Source organism: Balaenoptera borealis (assembly GCF_965194805.1).
Source record: "Balaenoptera borealis genome assembly, chromosome: 6".
Lineage (NCBI taxonomy): Eukaryota > Metazoa > Chordata > Mammalia > Artiodactyla > Balaenopteridae > Balaenoptera > Balaenoptera borealis.
In genome coordinates, this window is record NC_138863.1 from 99,600,030 (window position 1) to 99,625,351 (window position 25,322).

The window sequence follows — 25,322 nt, forward strand, 5'->3', positions numbered from 1 at the left end:
CAGCATGATGAGTGGATTTAGGTACGACGATTCTAAGTGAAATAAGTCAACCAGAAAACGACACTTATCATAAGATATTACTTATAGAGGGAATGTAAAAACCGCTACACTTGAACTGAATTACAAAACAGAACAGAGACACACGTTTACAAAACACACTATGGCTGCTTAACGGGAAAGGTGAGGTCGGGTGAGGCAGAAAACAAGGGTTTCAAATTAGCTCAGATACCGTTCAATAAACCCAATATGTAATAGACAAGACCTACTCCTTGCTCAGTGAACTGGACTCGACACCCCCTATTCACCGCCCAAGAATATATCTGACTAGGAACAATCTTCAAAGCTATGTATTGATATCTCTCTGTAAATGAGTCAAGTGGGTGTAAAGCAGCATAAACAGAGCAGTGAAAAGCACCTAAACCCCATTATAAAAATCAATTACTTTTAAAATCCCGTGAAACAAAGACAGTGAAAGAGAGAGAAATTCTTACAAAATTCGTTCAGGGGCTGTGATGCCACCTTTATTGACCATCTCTAGACCCACAGCTGATTGAGATATAAGGGTGGACACTCGTGGGGCTGAGAGGTTTGGTGAGGTTGGGTGAGCAAACGCAGACCCTTTAAAGTAATACTGCGTGGTATCCATCCCATGGGGCCAAAATCTCCAGGTTCAAGGGCATCTTCCTACATCGAAAACATGCATGAGAAACCCAGAAGATGGTACACCGTGTGATCGGGAAAGGTTTCTAAAACGCACCTCATTTCTCATCTCCTTGTGCTCGGGTTGGCCATTACAGCCGCTTTACTAGCAATCTCCCTCCTTCGAGAATCAGCACCTTTAACCTCCTGATCCGTACAGGTTGCAATTTGTCCTGAGGATGAACGGGAAGAGGGGGAACCAGTGAGAGACTAGATCTAGGTGTTGGGACAGGCACAGGTCACTCTATTTTCCCATCAGGAAGAAGAATTAACCACAGGCTCAGCCTGCCACCCGGAAGCAGAACAGGGCCTGAAGCAATCCTGCGCTTTTGCGGCCAGCTCCCAAAAAAGCGAGTTGAAAAATCGAGCTCAGGGGCACTGCAATTCACAAACCTGCAGAGTTATAAATGATAACTCTCGTCCACAAATATATTGAGGGAAGGCAACGAGGAGGATTTGAAAGCAAGGCAGAATTGCAGGAAACAGATTTCAGGAGGTAGAGTCGAATCGCCTTTAAAGCACAGGAAAAGCGGCAAAACCTCGACCATGATGCCCTTGGCCAAAAACGGCGTATGCGTTTTTTCCTGAATATATTCAGGAAAAAACGCATACGCGCTTTTTGGCCAACAAAGCAACCTGGAAAGGCAAATCAGCGCTACAAAGAAGTCTCGCTTCCCATCGGTCAAAAGGGCCATGCTGAATAAAGTGTCAAAACCAGAAATGCAGGACAGGCCATGGAGAAACGGGAGCCTTACTACGCTGATGGGCGGGATGTAAATTGCCAACAGCCACTCTGGAGAAGTGTACGGTGTTTCCTGAAACATCTAAAAAACTCAGCATAGAGAGCATAAGGCACTTCCACTCATGGGCGTATAAATTGGGAAAACTAAAAATCAGCAAGACACAGGCACCCCAAAGTTTAGGGCTGCTCTGTTGACAAGAACCTCCACTTCGTTACACCTTAAATATCCCAGGAAAGAGAAAAATGGATAAGGAAGTTGTGGTCCTTATGTACAATGACATATCACTCAGCCATGAAATTAACGTCATAAGGCTAGTAGCAGCATGATGAGAGGATTTAGGTACGACGATTCTAAGTGAAATAAGTCACACAGAAAAAGACACTTATCATAAGATATCACTTATAGAGGGAATGTAAAAACCGCTACACTTGAACGGAATTACAAAACAGAACAGCGTCACATGTTTAGAAGACACACTATGGCTGCTTAACGGGAAAGGTGAGGTGGGTGATGCATAAAACAAGGGTTTCAAATTAGCTCAGATACCGTTCCATAAACCCAATATGTAATAGGCAAGACCTACTCCTTGCTCAGTGAACTGGACTCAACACCCCCTGTTCACCGCCCAAGAATATATCTGACTAGTAAGAATCTTAAAACCAATGTATTGATATCCCTCTGTAAGTGAGTCAAGTGGGTGTAAAGCGGCATAAACACAGCAGTGAAAAGCAGCTAAACCCCATTATAAAAATCAATTACTTTTAAAAACCCGTGAAACAAAGACAGTGAAAGAGAGAGAAATTCTTACAAAATTCGTTCAGGGGCTGTGATGCCACCTGGATTGACCATCTCTAGACCCACAGCTGATTGAGACATAAGGGTGGACACTCTTGGGGCTGAGAGGTTTGGTGAGGTTGGGTGAGCAAACGCAGACCCTTTAAAGTAATACTGCGTGGTATCCATCCCATGGGTCCAAAATCTCCAGGTTCAAGGGCATCTTCCTACATCGAAAACATGCATGAGAAACCCAGAAGATGGTACACCGTGTGATCGGGAAAGGTTTCTACAACGCACCTCATTTCTCATCTCCTTGTTCTCGGGTTGGCCATTACAGCCGCTTTACTAGCAATCTCCCTCCTTCGAGAATCAGCACCTTTAACCTCCTGTTCCGTACAGGTTGCAATATGTCCTGAGGATGAACGGGAAGAGGGGGAACCAGTGAGAGACTAGCTCTAGGTGTTGGGACAGGCACAGGTCACTCTATTTTCCCATCAGGAAGAAGAATTAACCACAGGCTCAGCCTGCCGCCCGGAAGCAGAACAGGGCATGAAGCAATCCTGTGCTTTTGCCGCCAGCTCCCAAAAAAGCGAGTTGAAAAATCGAGCTCAGGGGCACTGCAATTCACAAACATGCAGAGTTATAAATGATAACTCTCGTCCACAAATATATTGAGGGAAGGCAACGCAGAGGATTTGAAAGCAAGGCAGAATTGCAGGAAAGAGATTTCAGGAGGTACAGTTGAATCGCCTTTAAAGCTCGGGAAAAGCGGCAAAACCTCGACAATGATGCCCTTGGCCAAAAAGGGCGTTTGCTTTTTTTCCTGAATATATTCAGGAAAAAACGCAAACGCCCTTTTTGGCCAACCAAGCAACCTGGAAAGGCAAATCAGTGCTACAAAGAAGTCTCGCTTCCCATCGGTCAAAAGGGCCATGCTGAATAAAGTGTCAAAACCAGAAATGCAGGACAGGCCATGGAGAAACGGGAGCCTTGCTACGCTGATGCGCGGGATGTAAATTGCCAACACCCACTCTGGAGAAGTGTACGGTGTGTCCTGAAACATCTAAAAAACTCAGCTTAGAGAGCATAGGGCACTTCCACTCATGGGCGTATAAATTGGGAAAACTAAAAATCAGCAAGACACAGGCACCCCAAAGTTTAGGGCTGCTCTGTTGACAAGAACCTCCACTTCGTTACACCTTAAATATCCCAGGAAAGAGAAAAATGGATAAGGAAGTTGTGGTCCTTATGTACAATGGCATATCACTCAGCCATGAAATTAACGTCATAAGGCTAGTAGCAGCATGATGAGAGGATTTAGGTATGACGATTCTAAGTGAAATAAGTCACACAGAAAAAGACACTTATCATAAGATATCACTTATAGAGGGAATGTAAAAACCGCTACACTTGAACTGAATTACAAAACAGAACAGCGTCACACGTTTAGAAGACACACTATGGCTGCTTAACGGGAAAGGTGAGGTGGGGTGATGCATAAAACAAGGGTTTCAAATAGGCTCAGATACCGTTCCATACACCCAATATGTAATAGACAAGACCTACTCCTTGCTCAGTGAAGTGGACTAAACACCCCCTGTTCACCGCCCAAGAATATATCTGACTAGTAAGAATCTTAAAACCAATGTATTGATATCCCTCTGTAAGTGAGTCAAGTGGGTGTAAAGCGGCATAAACACAGCAGTGAAAAGCAGCTAAACCCCATTATAAAAATCAATTACTTTTAAAAACCCGTGAAACAAAGACAGTGAAAGAGAGAGAAATTCTTACAAAATTCGTTCAGGGGCTGTGATGCCACCTGGATTGACCATCTCTAGACCCACAGCTGATTGAGACATAAGGGTGGACACTCTTGGGGCTGAGAGGTTTGGTGAGGTTGGGTGAGCAAACGCAGACCTTTTAAAGTAATACTGCGTGGTATCCATCCCATGGGTCCAAAATCTCCAGGTTCAAGGGCATCTTCCTACATCGAAAACATGCATGAGAAACCCAGAAGATGGTACACCGTGTGATCGGGAAAGGTTTCTAAAACGCACCTCATTTCTCATCTCCTTGTGCTCGGGTTGGCCATTACAGCCGCTTTACTAGCAATCTCCCTCCTTCGAGAATCAGCACCTTTAACCTCCTGTTCCGTACAGGTTGCAATTTGTCCTGAGGATGAACGGGAAGAGGGGGAACCAATGAGAAACTAGCTCTAGGTGTTGGGACAGGCACAGGTCACTCTATTTTCCCATCAGGAAGAAGAATTAACCACAGGCTCAGCCTGCCGCACGGAAGCAGAACAGGGCCTGAAGCAATCCTGTGCTTTTGCCGCCAGCTCCCAAAAAAGCGAGTTGAAAAATCGAGCTCAGGGGCACTGCAATTCACAAACATGCAGAGTTATAAATGATAACTCTCGTCCACAAATATATTGAGGGAAGGCAACACAGAGGATTTGAAAGCAAGGCAGAATTGCAGGAAAGAGATTTCAGGAGGTACAGTTGAATCGCCTTTAAAGCTCGGGAAAAGCGGCAAAACCTCGACAATGATGCCCTTGGCCAAAAAGGGCGTTTGCGTTTTTTCCTGAATATATTCAGGAAAAAACGCAAACGCCCTTTTTGGCCAACCAAGCAACCTGGAAAGGCAAATCAGCGCTACAAAGAAGTCTCGCTTCCCATCGGTCAAAAGGGCCATGCTGAATAAAGTGTCAAAACCAGAAATGCAGGACAGGCCATGGAGAAATGGGAGCCTTACTACGCTGATGGGCGGGATGTAAATTGCCAACAGCCACTCTGGAGAAGTGTACGGTGTTTCCTGAAACATCTAAAGAACTCAGCATAGAGAGCATAAGGCACTTCCACTCATGGGCGTATAAATTGGGAAAACTAAAAATCAGCAAGACACAGGCACCCCAAAGTTTAGGGCTGCTCTGTTGACAAGAACCTCCACTTCGTTACACCTTAAATATCCCAGGAAAGAGAAAAATGGATAAGGAAGTTGTGGTCCTTATGTACAATGGCATATCACTCAGCCATGAAATCAACGTCATAAGGCTAGTAGCAGCATGATGAGTGGATTTAGGTACGACGATTCTAAGTGAAATAAGTCAACCAGAAAACAACACTTATCATAAGATATGACTTATAGAGGGAATGTAAAAACCGCTACACTTGAACTGAATTACAAAACAGAACAGAGACACACGTTTACAAAACACACTATGGCTGCTTGACGGGAAAGGTGAGGTCGGGTGAGGTAGAAAACAGGGGTTTCAAATTAGCTCAGATACCGTTCCATAAACCCAATATGTAATAGACAAGACCTACTCCTTGCTCAGTGAACTGGACTCAACACCCCCTATTCACCGCCCAAGAATATATCTGACTAGGAACAATCTTCAAAGCTATGTATTGATATCCCTCTGTAAATGAGTCAAGTGGGTGTAAAGCAGCATAAACCCAGCAGTGAAAAGCAGCTAAACCCCATTATAAAAATCAATTACTTTTAAAATCCCATGAAACAAAGACAGTGAAAGGGAGAGAAATTCTTACAAAATTCGTTCAGGGGCTGTGATGCCACCTGGATTGACCATATCTAGACCCACAGCTGATTGAGACATAAGGGTGGACACTCTTGGGGCTGAGAGGTTTGGTGAGGTTGGGTGAGCAAACACAGACCCTTTAAAGTAATACTGTGTGGTACCCATCTCATGGGTCCCAAATCTCCAGGTTCAAGGGCATCTTCCTACATCGAAAACATGCATGAGAAACCCAGAAGATGGTACACCGTGTGATCGGGAAAGGTTTCTAAAACGCACCTCATTTCTCATCTCCTTGTGCTCGGGTTCGCCATTCCAGCCGCGTTAGTAGCAATCTCCCTCCGTGGAGAATCAGCACCTTTAACCTCCTGTTCCGTACAGGTTGCAATTTGTCCTGAGGATGAACGGGAAGAGGGGGAACCAATGAGAGACTAGGTCTAGGTGTTTGGACAAGCACAGGTCACTCTATTTTCCAATCAGGAAGAAGAATTAACCACAGGCTCAGCCTGCCGCCCGGAACCAGAATAGGGCCTGTAGCAATCCTACGCTTTTGTGGCCAGCTCCCAAGAAAACGAGTTGAAAAATGGAGTTCAGGGGCACTGCAATTCACAAACCTGCAGAGTTAGAAATGATAACTCTCGTCCACAAATATATTGAGGAAAGGCAACGAAGAGGATTTGAAAGCAAGGCAGAATTACAGGAAACAGATTTCAGGAGGTAGATTCGAATCGCCTTTAAAGCACAGGAAAAGCGGCAAAACCTCGACCATGATGCCCTTGGCCAAAAAGGGCGTCTGCGTTTTTTCCTGAATATATTCAGGAAAAAACGCAGACGCCCTTTTTGGCCAACCAAGCAACCTGGAAAGGCAAATCAGCGCTACAAAGAAGTCTCGCTTCCCATCGGTCAAAAGGGCCATGCTGAATAAATTGTCAAAACCAGAAATGCAGGACAGGCCATGGAGAAACAGGAGCGTTGCTACGCTGATTGGCGTGATGTAAATTGCCAACAGCCACTCTGGAGAAGTGTACGGTGTGTCCTGAAACCTCTAAAAAACTCAGCTTAGAGAGCATAGGGCACTTCCACTCATGGGCGTATAAATTGGGAAAACTAAAAATCAGCAAGACACAGGCACCCCAAAGTTTAGGGCTGCTCTGTTGACAAGAACCTCCACTTCGTTACACCTTAAATATCCCAGGAAAGAGAAAAATGGATAAAGAAGTTGTGGTCCTTATGTACAATGGAATATCACTCAGCCATGAAATCAACGTCATAAGGCTAGTAGCAGCATGATGAGTGGATTTAGGTACGACGATTCTAAGTGAAATAAGTCAACCAGAAAACGACACTTATCATAAGATATCACTTATAGAGGGAATGTAAAAACCGCTACACTTGAACTGAATTACAAAACAGAACAGAGACACACGTTTACAAAACACACTATGACTGCTTAACGGGAAAGGTGAGGTCGGGTGAGGCAGAAAACAAGGGTTTCAAATTAGCTCAGATACCGTTCCATAAACCCAATATGTAATAGACAAGACCTACTCCTTGCTCAGTGAAGTGGACTCAACGCCCCCTGTTCACCGCCCAAGAATATATCAGACTAGTAAGACTCTTAAAACCAATGTATTGATATCTCTCTGTAAGTGAGTCAAGTGGGTGTAAAGCGGCATAAACACAGCAGTGAAAAGCAGCTAAACCCCATTATAAAAATCAATTACTTTTAAAAACCCGTGAAACAAAGACAGTGAAAGAGAGAGAAATTCATACAGAATTCGTTCAGGGGCTGTGATGACACCTTTATTGACCATCTCTAGACCCACAGCTGATTGAGACATAAGGGTGGACACTCGTGGGGCTGAGAGATTTGGTGAGGTTGGGTGAGCAAACGCAGACCCTTTAAAGTAATACTGCGTGGTACCCATCCCATGGGTCCCAAATCTCCAAGTTCAAGGGCATCTTCCTATATCAAAAACATGCATGAGAAACCCAGAAGACGGTACACCGTGCGATCGGGAAAGGTTTCTAAAACGCACCTCATTTCTCATCTCCTTGTGCTCTGGTTCGCCATTCCAACCGAGTTAGTAGCAATCTCCCTCCATGGAGAATCAGCACCTTTAACCTCCTGTTCCGTACAGGTTGCAATCTGTCCTGAGGATGAAAGGGAAGAGGTGGAACCAATGATAGACTAGCTCTAGGTGTTGGGACAGGCACAGATCACTCTATTTTCCCATCAGGAAGAAGAATTAACCACAGGCTCAGCCTGCCGCCCGGAACCAGAATAGGGCTTGAAGCAATCCTGCGCTTTTGCGGCCAACTCCGAAGAAAGCGAGTTGAAAAATGGAGCTCAGGGGCACTGCAATTCACAGACCTGCAGAGTTAGAAATGATAACTCTCGTCCACAAATATATTGAGGGAAGGCAACGAAGAGGATTTGAAAGCAAGGCAGAATTGCAGGAAACAGATTTCAGGAGGTAGAGTCGAATCGCCTTTAAAGCACAGGAAAAGCGGCAAAACCTCGACCATGATGCCCTTGGCCAAAAAGGGCGTATACGTTTTTTCCTGAATATATTCAGGAAAAAATGCATACGCCCTTTTTGGCCAACCAAGCAACCTGGAAAGGCAAATCAGCGCTACAAAGAAGTCTCGCTTCCCATCGGTCAAAAGGGCCATGCTGAATAAAGTGTCAAAACCAGAAATGCAGGACAGGCCATGGAGAAACGGGAGCCTTGCTACGCTGATGGGCGGGATGTAAATTGCCAACAGCCACTCTGGAGAAGTGTACGGTGTGTCCTGAAACCTCTAAAAAACTCAGCTTAGAGAGCATAGGGCACTTCCACTCATGGGCATATAAATTGGGAAAACTAAAAATCAGCAAGACACAGGCACCCCAAAGTTTAGGGCTGCTCTGTTGACAAGAACCTCCACTTCGTTACACCTTAAATATCCCAGGAAAGAGAAAAATGGATAAGGAAGTTGTGGTCCTTATGTACAATGGCATATCACTCAGCCATGAAATTAACGTCATAAGGCTAGTAGCAGCATGATGAGAGGATTTAGGTACGACGATTCTAAGTGAAATAAGTCACACAGAAAAAGACACTTATCATAAGATATCACTTATAGAGGGAATGCAAAAACCACTACACTTGAACGGAATTACAAAACAGAACAGTGTCACACGTTTAGAAGACACACTATGGCTGCTTAACGAGAAAGGTGAGGTGGGTGATGCATAAAACAAGGGTTTCAAATTAGCTCAGATACCGTTCCATAAACCCAATATGTAATAGACAAGACCTACTCCTTGCTCAGTGAACTGGACTCAACACAGCCTGTTCACCGCCCAAGAATATATCTGACTAGTAAGAATCTTAAAACCAATGTATTGATATCCCTCTGTAAGTGAGTCAAGTGGGTGTAAAGCGGCATAAACACAGCAGTGAAAAGCAGCTAAACCCCATTATAAAAATCAATTACTTTTAAAAACCCGTGAAACAAAGACAGTGAAAGAGAGAGAAATTCTTACAAAATTCGTTCAGGGGCTGTGATGCCACCTGGATTGACCATCTCTAGACCCACAGCTGATTGAGACATAAGGGTGGACACTCTTGGGGCTGAGAGGTTTGGTGAGGTTGGGTGAGCAAACGCAGACCCTTTAAAGTAATACTGCGTGGTATCCATCCCATGGGTCCAAAATCTCCAGGTTCAAGGGCATCTTCCTACATCGAAAACATGCATGAGAAACCCAGAAGATGGTACACCGTGTGATCGGGAAAGGTTTCGAAAACGCACCTCATTTCTCATCTCCTTGTGCTCGGGTTGGCCATTACAGCCGCTTTACTAGCAATCTTCCTCCTTCGAGAATCAGCACCTTTAACCTCCTGTTCCGTACAGGTTGCAATTTGTCCTGAGGATGAACGGGAAGAGGGGGAACCAGTGAGAGACTAGCTCTAGGTGTTGGGACAGGCACAGGTCACTCTATTTTCCCATCAGGAAGAAGAATTAACCACAGGCTCAGCCTGCCGCCCGGAAGCAGAACAGGGCCTGAAGCAATACTGCGCTTTTGCGGCCAGCTCCCAAAAAAGCGAGTTGAAAAATCGAGCTCAGGGGCACTGCAATTCACAAACCTGCAGAGTTATAAATGATAACTCTCGTCCACAAATATATTGAGGGAAGGCAACGAGGAGGATTTGAAAGCAAGGCAGAATTGCAGGAAACAGATTTCAGGAGGTAGAGTCGAATCGCCTTTAAAGCACAGGAAAAGCGGCAAAACCTCGACCATGATGCCCTTGGCCAAAAAGGGCGTATGCGTTTTTTCCTGAATATATTCAGGAAAAAACGCAGACGCCCTTTTTGGCCAACCAAGCAACCTGGAAAGGCAAATCAGCGCTACAAAGAAGTCTCGCTTCCCATCGGTCAAAAGGGCCATGCTGAATAAAGTGTCAAAACCAGAAATGCAGGACAGGCCATGGAGAAACGGGAGCCTTGCTACGCTGATGGGCGGGATGTAAATTGCCAACAGCCACTCTGGAGAAGTGTACGGTGTGTCCTGAAACCTCTAAAAAACTCAGCTTAGAGAGCATAGGGCACTTCCACTCATGGGCATATAAATTGGGAAAACTAAAAATCAGCAAGACACAGGCACCCCAAAGTTTAGGGCTGCTCTGTTGACAAGAACCTCCACTTCGTTACACCTTAAATATCCCAGGAAAGAAAAAAATGGATAAAGAAGTTGTGGTCCTTATGTACAATGGAATATCACTCAGCCATGAAATCAACGTCATAAGGCTAGTAGCAGCATGATGAGTGGATTTAGGTACGACGATTCTAAGTGAAATAAGTCAACCAGAAAACGACACTTATCATAAGATATTACTTATAGAGGGAATGTAAAAACCGCTACACTTGAACTGAATTACAAAACAGAACAGAGACACACGTTTACAAAACACACTATGGCTGCTTAACGGGAAAGGTGAGGTCGGGTGAGGCAGAAAACAAGGGTTTCAAATTAGCTCAGATACCGTTCAATAAACCCAATATGTAATAGACAAGACCTACCCCTTGCTCAGTGAACTGGACTCGACACCCCCTATTCACCGCCCAAGAATATATCTGACTAGGAAGAATCTTCAAAGCTATGTATTGATATCTCTCTGTAAGTGAGTCAAGTGGGTGTAAAGCGGCATAAACACAGCAGTGAAAAGCAGCTAAACCCCATTATAAAAATCAATTACTTTTAAAAACCCGTGAAACAAAGACAGTGAAAGAGAGAGAAATTCTTACAAAATTCGTTCAGGGGCTGTGATGCCACCTTTATTGACCATCTCTAGACCCACAGCTGATTGAGACATAAGGGTGGACACTCTTGGGGCTGAGAGGTTTGGTGAGGTTGGGTGAGCAAACGCAGACCCTTTAAAGTAATACTGCGTGGTATCCATCCCATGGGTCCAAAATCTCCAGGTTCAAGGGCATCTTCCTACATCGAAAACATGCATGAGAAACCCAGAAGATGGTACACCGTGTGATCGGGAAAGGTTTCGAAAACGCACCTCATTTCTCATCTCCTTGTGCTCGGGTTGGCCATTACAGCCGCTTTACTAGCAATCTCCCTCCTTCGAGAATCAGCACCTTTAACCTCCTGTTCCGTACAGGTTGCAGTTTGTCCTGAGGATGAACGGGAAGAGGGGGAACCAGTGAGAGACTAGCTCTAGGTGTTGGGACAGGCACAGGTCACTCTATTTTCCCATCAGGAAGAAGAATTAACCACAGGCTCAGCCTGCCGCCCGGAAGCAGAACAGGGCCTGAAGCAATCCTGCGCTTTTGCGGCCAGCTCCCAAAAAAGCGAGTTGAAAAATCGAGCTCAGGGGCACTGCAATTCACAAACCTACAGAGTTAGAAATGATAACTCTCGTCCACAAATATATTGAGGGAAGGCAACGAGGAGGATTTGAAAGCAAGGGAGAATTGCAGGAAACAGATTTCAGGAGGTAGAGTCGAATCGCCTTTAAAGCACAGGAAAAGCGGCAAAACCTCGACCATGATGCCCTTGGCCAAAAAGGGCGTATGCGTTTTTTCCTGAATATATTCAGGAAAAAACGCATACGCCCTTTTTGGCCAACCAAGCAACCTGGAAAGGCAAATCAGCGCTACAAAGAAGTCTCGCTTCCCATCGGTCAAAAGGGCCATGCTGAATAAAGTGTCAAAACCAGAAATGCAGGACAGGCCATGGAGAAACGGGAGCCTTACTACGCTGATGGGCGGGATGTAAATTGCCAACAGCCACTCTGGAGAAGTGTACGGTGTTTCCTGAAACATCTAAAGAACTAAGCATAGAGAGCATAAGGCACTTCCACTCATGGGCGTATAAATTGGGAAAACTAAAAATCAGCAAGACACAGGCACCCCAAAGTTTAGGGCTGCTCTGTTGACAAGAACCTCCACTTCGTTACACCTTAAATATCCCAGGAAAGAGAAAAATGGATAAGGAAGTTGTGGTCCTTATGTACAATGGCATATCACTCAGCCATGAAATCAACGTCATAAGGCTAGTAGCAGCATGATGAGTGGATTTAGGTACGACGATTCTAAGTGAAATAAGTCAACCAGAAAACAACACTTATCATAAGATATGACTTATAGAGGGAATGTAAAAACCGCTACACTTGAACTGAATTACAAAACAGAACAGAGACACACGTTTACAAAACACACTATGGCTGCTTGACGGGAAAGGTGAGGTCGGGTGAGGTAGAAAACAGGGGTTTCAAATTAGCTCAGATACCGTTCCATAAACCCAATATGTAATAGACAAGACCTACTCCTTGCTCAGTGAACTGGACTCAACACCCCCTATTCACCGCCCAAGAATATATCTGACTAGGAACAATCTTCAAAGCTATGTATTGATATCCCTCTGTAAATGAGTCAAGTGGGTGTAAAGCAGCATAAACCCAGCAGTGAAAAGCAGCTAAACCCCATTATAAAAATCAATTACTTTTAAAATCCCATGAAACAAAGACAGTAAAAGGGAGAGAAATTCTTACAAAATTCGTTCAGGGGCTGTGATGCCACCTGGATTGACCATATCTAGACCCACAGCTGATTGAGACATAAGGGTGGACACTCTTGGGGCTGAGAGGTTTGGTGAGGTTGGGTGAGCAAACACAGACCCTTTAAAGTAATACTGTGTGGTACCCATCTCATGGGTCCCAAATCTCCAGGTTCAAGGGCATCTTCCTACATCGAAAACATGCATGAGAAACCCAGAAGATGGTACACCGTGTGATCGGGAAAGGTTTCTAAAACACACCTCATTTCTCATCTCCTTGTGCTCGGGTTCGCCATTCCAGCCGCGTTAGTAGCAATCTCCCTCCGTGGAGAATCAGCACCTTTAACCTCCTGTTCCGTACAGGTTGCAATTTGTCCTGAGGATGAACGGGAAGAGGGGGAACCAATGAGAGACTAGCTCTAGGTGTTGGGACAGGCACAGGTCACTCTATTTTCCCATCAGGAAGAAGAATTAACCACAGGCTCAGCCTGCCGCCCGGAACCAGAATAGGGCCTGTAGCAATCCTACGCTTTTGTGGCCAGCTCCCAAGAAAACGAGTTGAAAAATGGAGCTCAGGGGCACTGCAATTCACAGACCTGCAGAGTTAGAAATGATAACTCTCGTCCACAAATATATTGAGGGAAGGCAACGAAGAGGATTTGAAAGCAAGGCAGAATTGCAGGAAACAGATTTCAGGAGGTAGATTCGAATCGCCTTTAAAGCACAGGAAAAGCGGCAAAACCTCGACCATGATGCCCTTGGCCAAAAAGGGCGTATACGTTTTTTCCTGAATATATTTAGGAAAAAACGCATACGCCCTTTTTGGCCAACCAAGCAACCTGGAAAGGCAAATCAGCGCTACAAAGAAGTCTCGCTTCCCATCGGTCAAAAGGGCCATGCTGAATAAAGTGTCAAAACCAGAAATGCAGGACAGGCCATGGAGAAACGGGAGCCTTGCTACGCTGATGGGCGGGATGTAAATTGCCAACAGCCACTCTGGAGAAGTGTACGGTGTGTCCTGAAACCTCTAAAAAACTCAGCTTAGAGAGCATAGGGCACTTCCACTCATGGGCATATAAATTGGGAAAACTAAAAATCAGCAAGACACAGGCACCCCAAAGTTTAGGGCTGCTCTGTTGACAAGAACCTCCACTTCGTTACACCTTAAATATCCCAGGAAAGAGAAAAATGGATAAGGAAGTTGTGGTCCTTATGTACAATGGCATATCACTCAGCCATGAAATTAACGTCATAAGGCTAGTAGCAGCATGATGAGAGGATTTAGGTACGACGATTCTAAGTGAAATAAGTCACACAGAAAAAGACACTTATCATAAGATATCACTTATAGAGGGAATGCAAAAACCACTACACTTGAACGGAATTACAAAACAGAACAGCGTCACACGTTTAGAAGACACACTATGGCTGCTTAACGAGAAAGGTGAGGTGGGTGATGCATAAAACAAGGGTTTCAAATTAGCTCAGATACCGTTCCATAAACCCAATATGTAATAGACAAGACCTACTCCTTGCTCAGTGAACTGGACTCAACACCCCCTGTTCACCGCCCAAGAATATATCTGACTAGTAAGAATCTTAAAACCAATGTATTGATATCCCTCTGTAAGTGAGTCAAGTGGGTGTAAAGCGGCATAAACACAGCAGTGAAAAGCAGCTAAACCCCATTATAAAAATCAATTACTTTTAAAAACCCGTGAAACAAAGACAGTGAAAGAGAGAGAAATTCTTACAAAATTCGTTCAGGGGCTGTGATGCCACCTGGATTGACCATCTCTAGACCCACAGCTGATTGAGACATAAGGGTGGACACTCTTGGGGCTGAGAGGTTTGGTGAGGTTGGGTGAGCAAACGCAGACCCTTTAAAGTAATACTGCGTGGTATCCATCCCATGGGTCCAAAATCTCCAGGTTCAAGGGCATCTTCCTACATCGAAAACATGCATGAGAAACCCAGAAGATGGTACACCGTGTGATCGGGAAAGGTTTCGAAAACGCACCTCATTTCTCATCTCCTTGTGCTCGGGTTGGCCATTACAGCCGCTTTACTAGCAATCTTCCTCCTTCGAGAATCAGCACCTTTAACCTCCTGTTCCGTACAGGTTGCAATTTGTCCTGAGGATGAACGGGAAGAGGGGGAACCAGTGAGAGACTAGCTCTAGGTGTTGGGACAGGCACAGGTCACTCTATTTTCCCATCAGGAAGAAGAATTAACCACAGGCTCAGCCTGCCGCCCGGAAGCAGAACAGGGCCTGAAGCAATACTGCGCTTTTGCGGCCAGCTCCCAAAAAAGCGAGTTGAAAAATCGAGCTCAGGGGCACTGCAATTCACAAACCTGCAGAGTTATAAATGATAACTCTCGTCCACAAATATATTGAGGGAAGGCAACGAGGAGGATTTGAAAGCAAGGCAGAATTGCAGGAAACAGATTTCAGGAGGTAGAGTCGAATCGCCTTTAAAGCACAGGAAAAGCGGCAAAACCTCGACCATGATGCCCTTGGCCAAAAAGGGCGTATGCGTTTTTTCCTGAATATATTCAGGAAAAAACGCAGACGCCCTTTTTGGCCAACCAAGCAACCTGGAAAGGCAAATCAGCGCTACAAAGATGTCTCGCTTCCCATCGGTCAAAAGGGCCATGCTGAATAAAGTGTCAAAACCAGAAATGCAGGACAGGCCATGGAGAAACGGGAGCCTTGCTACGCTGATGGGCGGGATGTAAATTGCCAACAGCCACTCTGGAGAAGTGTACGGTGTGTCCTGAAACCTCTAAAAAACTCAGCTTAGAGAGCATAGGGCACTTCCACTCATGGGCATATAAATTGGGAAAACTAAAAATCAGCAAGACACAGGCACCCCAAAGTTTAGGGCTGCTCTGTTGACAAGAACCTCCACTTCGTTACACCTTAAATATCCCAGGAAAGAAAAAAATGGATAAAGAAGTTGTGGTCCTTATGTACAATGGAATATCACTCAGCCATGAAATCAACGTCATAAGGCTAGTAGCAGCATGATGAGTGGATTTAGGTACGACGATTCTAAGTGAAATAAGTCAACCAGAAAACGACACTTATCATAAGATATTACTTATAGAGGGAATGTAAAAACCGCTACACTTGAACTGAATTACAAAACAGAACAGAGACACACGTTTACAAAACACACTATGGCTGCTTAACGGGAAAGGTGAGGTCGGGTGAGGCAGAAAACAAGGGTTTCAAATTAGCTCAGATACCGTTCAATAAACCCAATATGTAATAGACAAGACCTACCCCTTGCTCAGTGAACTGGACTCGACACCCCCTATTCACCGCCCAAGAATATATCTGACTAGGAAGAATCTTCAAAGCTATGTATTGATATCTCTCTGTAAGTGAGTCAAGTGGGTGTAAAGCGGCATAAACACAGCAGTGAAAAGCAGCTAAACCCCATTATAAAAATCAATTACTTTTAAAAACCCGTGAAACAAAGACAGTGAAAGAGAGAGAAATTCTTACAAAATTCGTTCAGGGGCTGTGATGCCACCTTTATTGACCATCTCTAGACCCACAGCTGATTGAGACATAAGGGTGGACACTCTTGGGGCTGAGAGGTTTGGTGAGGTTGGGTGAGCAAACGCAGACCCTTTAAAGTAATACTGCGTGGTATCCATCCCATGGGTCCAAAATCTCCAGGTTCAAGGGCATCTTCCTACATCGAAAACATGCATGAGAAACCCAGAAGATGGTACACCGTGTGATCGGGAAAGGTTTCGAAAACGCACCTCATTTCTCATCTCCTTGTGCTCGGGTTGGCCATTACAGCCGCTTTACTAGCAATCTCCCTCCTTCGAGAATCAGCACCTTTAACCTCCTGTTCCGTACAGGTTGCAGTTTGTCCTGAGGATGAACGGGAAGAGGGGGAACCAGTGAGAGACTAGCTCTAGGTGTTGGGACAGGCACAGGTCACTCTATTTTCCCATCAGGAAGAAGAATTAACCACAGGCTCAGCCTGCCGCCCGGAAGCAGAACAGGGCCTGAAGCAATCCTGCGCTTTTGCGGCCAGCTCCCAAAAAAGCGAGTTGAAAAATCGAGCTCAGGGGCACTGCAATTCACAAACCTACAGAGTTAGAAATGATAACTCTCGTCCACAAATATATTGAGGGAAGGCAACGAGGAGGATTTGAAAGCAAGGGAGAATTGCAGGAAACAGATTTCAGGAGGTAGAGTCGAATCGCCTTTAAAGCACAGGAAAAGCGGCAAAACCTCGACCATGATGCCCTTGGCCAAAAAGGGCGTATGCGTTTTTTCCTGAATATATTCAGGAAAAAACGCATACGCCCTTTTTGGCCAACCAAGCAACCTGGAAAGGCAAATCAGCGCTACAAAGAAGTCTCGCTTCCCATCGGTCAAAAGGGCCATGCTGAATAAAGTGTCAAAACCAGAAATGCAGGACAGGCCATGGAGAAACGGGAGCCTTACTACGCTGATGGGCGGGATGTAAATTGCCAACAGCCACTCTGGAGAAGTGTACGGTGTTTCCTGAAACATCTAAAGAACTAAGCATAGAGAGCATAAGGCACTTCCACTCATGGGCGTATAAATTGGGAAAACTAAAAATCAGCAAGACACAGGCACCCCAAAGTTTAGGGCTGCTCTGTTGACAAGAACCTCCACTTCGTTACACCTTAAATATCCCAGGAAAGAGAAAAATGGATAAGGAAGTTGTGGTCCTTATGTACAATGGCATATCACTCAGCCATGAAATCAACGTCATAAGGCTAGTAGCAGCATGATGAGTGGATTTAGGTACGACGATTCTAAGTGAAATAAGTCAACCAGAAAACAACACTTATCATAAGATATGACTTATAGAGGGAATGTAAAAACCGCTACACTTGAACTGAATTACAAAACAGAACAGAGACACACGTTTACAAAACACACTATGGCTGCTTGACGGGAAAGGTGAGGTCGGGTGAGGTAGAAAACAGGGGTTTCAAATTAGCTCAGATACCGTTCCATAAACCCAATATGTAATAGACAAGACCTACTCCTTGCTCAGTGAACTGGACTCAACACCCCCTATTCACCGCCCAAGAATATATCTGACTAGGAACAATCTTCAAAGCTATGTATTGATATCCCTCTGTAAATGAGTCAAGTGGGTGTAAAGCAGCATAAACCCAGCAGTGAAAAGCAGCTAAACCCCATTATAAAAATCAATTACTTTTAAAATCCCATGAAACAAAGACAGTAAAAGGGAGAGAAATTCTTACAAAATTCGTTCAGGGGCTGTGATGCCACCTGGATTGACCATATCTAGACCCACAGCTGATTGAGACATAAGGGTGGACACTCTTGGGGCTGAGAGGTTTGGTGAGGTTGGGTGAGCAAACACAGACCCTTTAAAGTAATACTGTGTGGTACCCATCTCATGGGTCCCAAATCTCCAGGTTCAAGGGCATCTTCCTACATCGAAAACATGCATGAGAAACCCAGAAGATGGTACACCGTGTGATCGGGAAAGGTTTCTAAAACACACCTCATTTCTCATCTCCTTGTGCTCGGGTTCGCCATTCCAGCCGCGTTAGTAGCAATCTCCCTCCGTGGAGAATCAGCACCTTTAACCTCCTGTTCCGTACAGGTTGCAATTTGTCCTGAGGATGAACGGGAAGAGGGGGAACCAATGAGAGACTAGCTCTAGGTGTTGGGACAGGCACAGGTCACTCTATTTTCCCATCAGGAAGAAGAATTAACCACAGGCTCAGCCTGCCGCCCGGAACCAGAATAGGGCCTGTAGCAATCCTACGCTTTTGTGGCCAGCTCCCAAGAAAACGAGTTGAAAAATGGAGCTCAGGGGCACTGCAATTCACAGACCTGCAGAGTTAGAAATGATAACTCTCGTCCACAAATATATTGAGGGAAGGCAACGAAGAGGATTTGAAAGCAAGGCAGAATTGCAGGAAACAGATTTCAGGAGGTAGATTCGAATCGCCTTTAAAGCACAGGAAAAGCGGCAAAACCTCGACCATGATGCCCTTGGCCAAAAAGGGCGTATACGTTTTTTCCTGAATATATTTAGGAAAAAACGCATACGCCCTTTTTGGCCAACCAAGCAACCTGGAAAGGCAAATCAGCGCTACAAAGAAGTCTCGCTTCCCATCGGTCAAAAGGGCCATGCTGAATAAAGTGTCAAAACCAGAAATGCAGGACAGGCCATGGAGAAACGGGAGCCTTGCTACGCTGATGGGCGGGATGTAAATTGCCAACAGCCACTCTGGAGAAGTGTACGGTGTGTCCTGAAACCTCTAAAAAACTCAGCTTAGAGAGCATAGGGCACTTCCACTCATGGGCATATAAATTGGGAAAACTAAAAATCAGCAAGACACAGGCACCCCAAAGTTTAGGGCTGCTCTGTTGACAAGAACCTCCACTTCGTTACACCTTAAATATCCCAGGAAAGAGAAAAATGGATAAGGAAGTTGTGGTCCTTATGTACAATGGCATATCACTCAGCCATGAAATTAACGTCATAAGGCTAGTAGCAGCATGATGAGAGGATTTAGGTACGACGATTCTAAGTGAAATAAGTCACACAGAAAAAGACACTTATCATAAGATATCACTTATAGAGGGAATGCAAAAACCACTACACTTGAACGGAATTACAAAACAGAACAGCGTCACACGTTTAGAAGACACACTATGGCTGCTTAACGAGAAAGGTGAGGTGGGTGATGCATAAAACAAGGGTTTCAAATTAGCTCAGATACCGTTCCATAAACCCAATATGTAATAGACAAGACCTACTCCTTGCTCAGTGAACTGGACTCAACACCCCCTGTTCACCGCCCAAGAATATATCTGACTAGTAAGAATCTTAAAACCAATGTATTGATATCCCTCTGTAAGTGAGTCAAGTGGGTGTAAAGCGGCATAAACACAGCAGTGAAAAGCAGCTAAACCCCATTATAAAAATCAATTACTTTTAAAAACCCGTGAAACAAAGACAGTGAAAGAGAGAGAAATTCTTACAAAATTCGTTCAGGGGCTGTGATGCCACCTTTATTGACCATCTCTAGACCCACAGCTGATTGAGACATAAGGGTGGACACTCTTGGGGCTGAGAGGTTTGGTGAGGTTGGGTGAGCAAACGCAGACCCTTTAAAGTAATACTGCGTGGTATCCATCCCATGGGTCCAAAATCTCCAGGTTCAAGGGCATCTTCCTACATCGAAAACATGCATGAGAAACCCAGAAGATGGTACACCGTGTGATCGGGAAAGGTTTCGAAAACGCACCTCATTTCTCATCTCCTTGTGCTCGGGTTGGCCATTACAGCCGCTTTACTAGCAATCTTCCTCCTTCGAGAATCAGCACCTTTAACCTCCTGTTCCGTACAGGTTGCAATTTGTCCTGAGGATGAACGGGAAGAGGGGGAACCAGTGAGAGACTAGCTCTAGGTGTTGGGACAGGCACAGGTCACTCTATTTTCCCATCAGGAAGAAGAATTAACCACAGGCTCAGCCTGCCGCCCGGAAGCAGAACAGGGCCTGAAGCAATCCTGCGCTTTTGCGGCCAGCTCCCAAAAAAGCGAGTTGAAAAATCGAGCTCAGGGGCACTGCAATTCACAAACCTGCAGAGTTATAAATGATAACTCTCGTCCACAAATATATTGAGGGAAGGCAACGAGGAGGATTTGAAAGCAAGGCAGAATTGCAGGAAACAGATTTCAGGAGGTAGAGTCGAATCGCCTTTAAAGCACAGGAAAAGCGGCAAAACCTCGACCATGATGGCCTTGGCCAAAAAGGGCGTATGCGTTTTTTCCTGAATATATTCAGGAAAAAACGCATACGCCCTTTTTGGCCAACCAAGCAACCTGGAAAGGCAAATCAGCGCTACAAAGAAGTCTCGCTTCCCATCGGTCAAAAGGGCCATGCTGAATAAAGTGTCAAAACCAGAAATGCAGGACAGGCCATGGAGAAACGGGAGCCTTGCTACGCTGATGGGCGGGATGTAAATTGCCAACAGCCACTCTGGAGAAGTGTACGGTGTGTCCTGAAACCTCTAAAAAACTCAGCTTAGAGAGCATAGGGCACTTCCACTCATGGGCATATAAATTGGGAAAACTAAAAATCAGCAAGTCACAGGCACCCCAAAGTTTAGGGCTGCTCTGTTGACAAGAACCTCCACTTCGTTATACCTTAAATATCCCAGGAAAGAAAAAAATGGATAAAGAAGTTGTGGTCCTTATGTACAATGGAATATCACTCAGCCATGAAATCAACGTCATAAGGCTAGTAGCAGCATGATGAGTGGATTTAGGTACGACGATTCTAAGTGAAATAAGTCAACCAGAAAACGACACTTATCATAAGATATTACTTATAGAGGGAATGTAAAAACCGCTACACTTGAACTGAATTACAAAACAGAACAGAGACACACGTTTACAAAACACACTATGGCTGCTTAACGGGAAAGGTGAGGTCGGGTGAGGCAGAAAACAAGGGTTTCAAATTAGCTCAGATACCGTTCAATAAACCCAATATGTAATAGACAAGACCTACTCCTTGCTCAGTGAAGTGGACTAAACACCCCCTGTTCACCGCCCAAGAATATATCTGACTAGTAAGAATCTTAAAACCAATGTATTGATATCCCTCTGTAAGTGAGTCAAGTGGGTGTAAAGCGGCATAAACACAGCAGTGAAAAGCAGCTAAACCCCATTATAAAAATCAATTACTTTTAAAAACCCGTGAAACAAAGACAGTGAAAGAGAGAGAAATTCTTACAAAATTCGTTCAGGGGCTGTGATGCCACCTGGATTGACCATCTCTAGACCCACAGCTGATTGAGACATAAGGGTGGACACTCTTGGGGCTGAGAGGTTTGGTGAGGTTGGGTGAGCAAACGCAGACCCTTTAAAGTAATACTGCGTGGTATCCATCCCATGGGTCCAAAATCTCCAGGTTCAAGGGCATCTTCCTACATCGAAAACATGCATGAGAAACCCAGAAGATGGTACACCGTGTGATCGGGAAAGGTTTCTAAAACGCACCTCATTTCTCATCTCCTTGTGCTCGGGTTGGCCATTACAGCCGCTTTACTAGCAATCTCCCTCCTTCGAGAATCAGCACCTTTAACCTCCTGTTCCGTACAGGTTGCAATTTGTCCTGAGGATGAACGGGAAGAGGGGGAACCAGTGAGAGACTAGCTCTAGGTGTTGGGACAGGCACAGGTCACTCTATTTTCCCATCAGGAAGAAGAATTAACCACAGGCTCAGCCTGCCGCACGGAAGCAGAACAGGGCCTGAAGCAATCCTGTGCTTTTGCCGCCAGCTCCCAAAAAAGCGAGTTGAAAAATCGAGCTCAGGGGCACTGCAATTCACAAACATGCAGAGTTATAAATGATAACTCTCGTCCACAAATATATTGAGGGAAGGCAACGCAGAGGATTTGAAAGCAAGGCAGAATTGCAGGAAAGAGATTTCAGGAGGTACAGTTGAATCGCCTTTAAAGCTCGGGAAAAGCGGCAAAACCTCGACAATGATGCCCTTGGCCAAAAAGGGCGTTTGCGTTTTTTCCTGAATATATTCAGGAAAAAACGCAAACGCCCTTTTTGGCCAGCCAAGCAACCTGGAAAGGCAAATCAGCGCTACAAAGAAGTCTCGCTTCCCATCGGTCAAAAGGGCCATGCTGAATAAAGTGTCAAAACCAGAAATGCAGGACAGGCCATGGAGAAATGGGAGCCTTACTACGCTGATGGGCGGGATGTAAATTGCCAACAGCCACTCTGGAGAAGTGTACGGTGTTTCCTGAAACATCTAAAGAACTCAGCATAGAGAGCATAAGGCACTTCCACTCATGGGCGTATAAATTGGGAAAACTAAAAATCAGCAAGACACAGGCACCCCAAAGTTTAGGGCTGCTCTGTTGACAAGAACCTCCACTTCGTTACACCTTAAATATCCCAGGAAAGAGAAAAATGGATAAGGAAGTTGTGGTCCTTATGTACAATGGCATATCACTCAGCCATGAAATCAACGTCATAAGGCTAGTAGCAGCATGATGAGTGGATTTAGGTACGACGATTCTAAGTGAAATAAGTCAACCAGAAAACAACACTTATCATAAGATATGACTTATAGAGGGAATGTAAAAACCGCTACACTTGAACTGAATTACAAAACAGAACAGAGACACACGTTTACAAAACACACTATGGCTGCTTGACGGGAAAGGTGAGGTCGGGTGAGGTAGAAAACAGGGGTTTCAAATTAGCTCAGATACCGTTCCATAAACCCAATATGTAATAGACAAGACCTACTCCTTGCTCAGTGAACTGGACTCAACACCCCCTATTCACCGCCCAAGAATATATCTGACTAGGAACAATCTTCAAAGCTATGTATTGATATCCCTCTGTAAATGAGTCAAGTGGGTGTAAAGCAGCATAAACCCAGCAGTGAAAAGCAGCTAAACCCCATTATAAAAATCAATTACTTTTAAAATCCCATGAAACAAAGACAGTGAAAGGGAGAGAAATTCTTACAAAATTCGTTCAGGGGCTGTGATGCCACCTGGATTGACCATATCTAGACCCACAGCTGATTGAGACATAAGGGTGGACACTCTTGGGGCTGAGAGGTTTGGTGAGGTTGGGTGAGCAAACACAGACCCTTTAAAGTAATACTGTGTGGTACCCATCTCATGGGTCCCAAATCTCCAGGTTCAAGGGCATCTTCCTACATCGAAAACATGCATGAGAAACCCAGAAGATGGTACACCGTGTGATCGGGAAAGGTTTCGAAAACGCACCTCATTTCTCATCTCCTTGTGCTCGGGTTCGCCATTCCAGCCGCGTTAGTAGCAATCTCCCTCCGTGGAGAATCAGCACCTTTAACCTCCTGTTCCGTACAGGTTGCAATTTGTCCTGAGGATGAACGGGAAGAGGGGGAACCAATGAGAGACTAGGTCTAGGTGTTGGGACAAGCACAGGTCACTCTATTTTCCAATCAGGAAGAAGAATTAACCACAGGCTCAGCCTGCCGCCCGGAACCAGAATAGGGCCTGTAGCAATCCTACGCTTTTGTGGCCAGCTCCCAAGAAAACGAGTTGAAAAATGGAGTTCAGGGGCACTGCAATTCACAAACCTGCAGAGTTAGAAATGATAACTCTCGTCCACAAATATATTGAGGAAAGGCAACGAAGAGGATTTGAAAGCAAGGCAGAATTACAGGAAACAGATTTCAGGAGGTAGATTCGAATCGCCTTTAAAACACAGGAAAAGCGGCAAAACCTCGACCATGATGCCCTTGGCCAAAAAGGGCGTCTGCGTTTTTTCCTGAATATATTCAGGAAAAAACGCAGACGCCCTTTTTGGCCAACCAAGCAACCTGGAAAGGCAAATCAGCGCTACAAAGAAGTCTCGCTTCCCATCGGTCAAAAGGTCCATGCTGAATAAAGTGTCAAAACCAGAAATGCAGGACAGGCCATGGAGAAACAGGAGCGTTGCTACGCTGATTGGCGTGATGTAAATTGCCAACAGCCACTCTGGAGAAGTGTACGGTGTGTCCTGAAACCTCTAAAAAACTCAGCTTAGAGAGCATAGGGCACTTCCACTCATGGGCGTATAAATTGGGAAAACTAAAAATCAGCAAGACACAGGCACCCCAAAGTTTAGGGCTGCTCTGTTGACAAGAACCTCCACTTCGTTACACCTTAAATATCCCAGGAAAGAGAAAAATGGATAAAGAAGTTGTGGTCCTTATGTACAATGGAATATCACTCAGCCATGAAATCAACGTCATAAGGCTAGTAGCAGCATGATGAGTGGATTTAGGTACGACGATTCTAAGTGAAATAAGTCAACCAGAAAACGACACTTATCATAAGATATCACTTATAGAGGGAATGTAAAAACCGCTACACTTTAACTGAATTACAAAACAGAACAGAGACACACGTTTACAAAACACACTATGACTGCTTAACGGGAAAGGTGAGGTCGGGTGAGGCAGAAAACAAGGGTTTCAAATTAGCTCAGATACCGTTCCATAAACCCAATATGTAATAGACAAGACCTACTCCTTGCTCAGTGAAGTGGACTCAACGCCCCCTGTTCACCGCCCAAGAATATATCAGACTAGTAAGACTCTTAAAACCAATGTATTGATATCTCTCTGTAAGTGAGTCAAGTGGGTGTAAAGCGGCATAAACACAGCAGTGAAAAGCAGCTAAACCCCATTATAAAAATCAATTACTTTTAAAAACCCGTGAAACAAAGACAGTGAAAGAGAGAGAAATTCATACAGAATTCGTTCAGGGGCTGTGATGACACCTTTATTGACCATCTCTAGACCCACAGCTGATTGAGACATAAGGGTGGACACTCGTGGGGCTGAGAGATTTGGTGAGGTTGGGTGAGCAAACGCAGACCCTTTAAAGTAATACTGCGTGGTACCCATCCCATGGGTCCCAAATCTCCAAGTTCAAGGGCATCTTCCT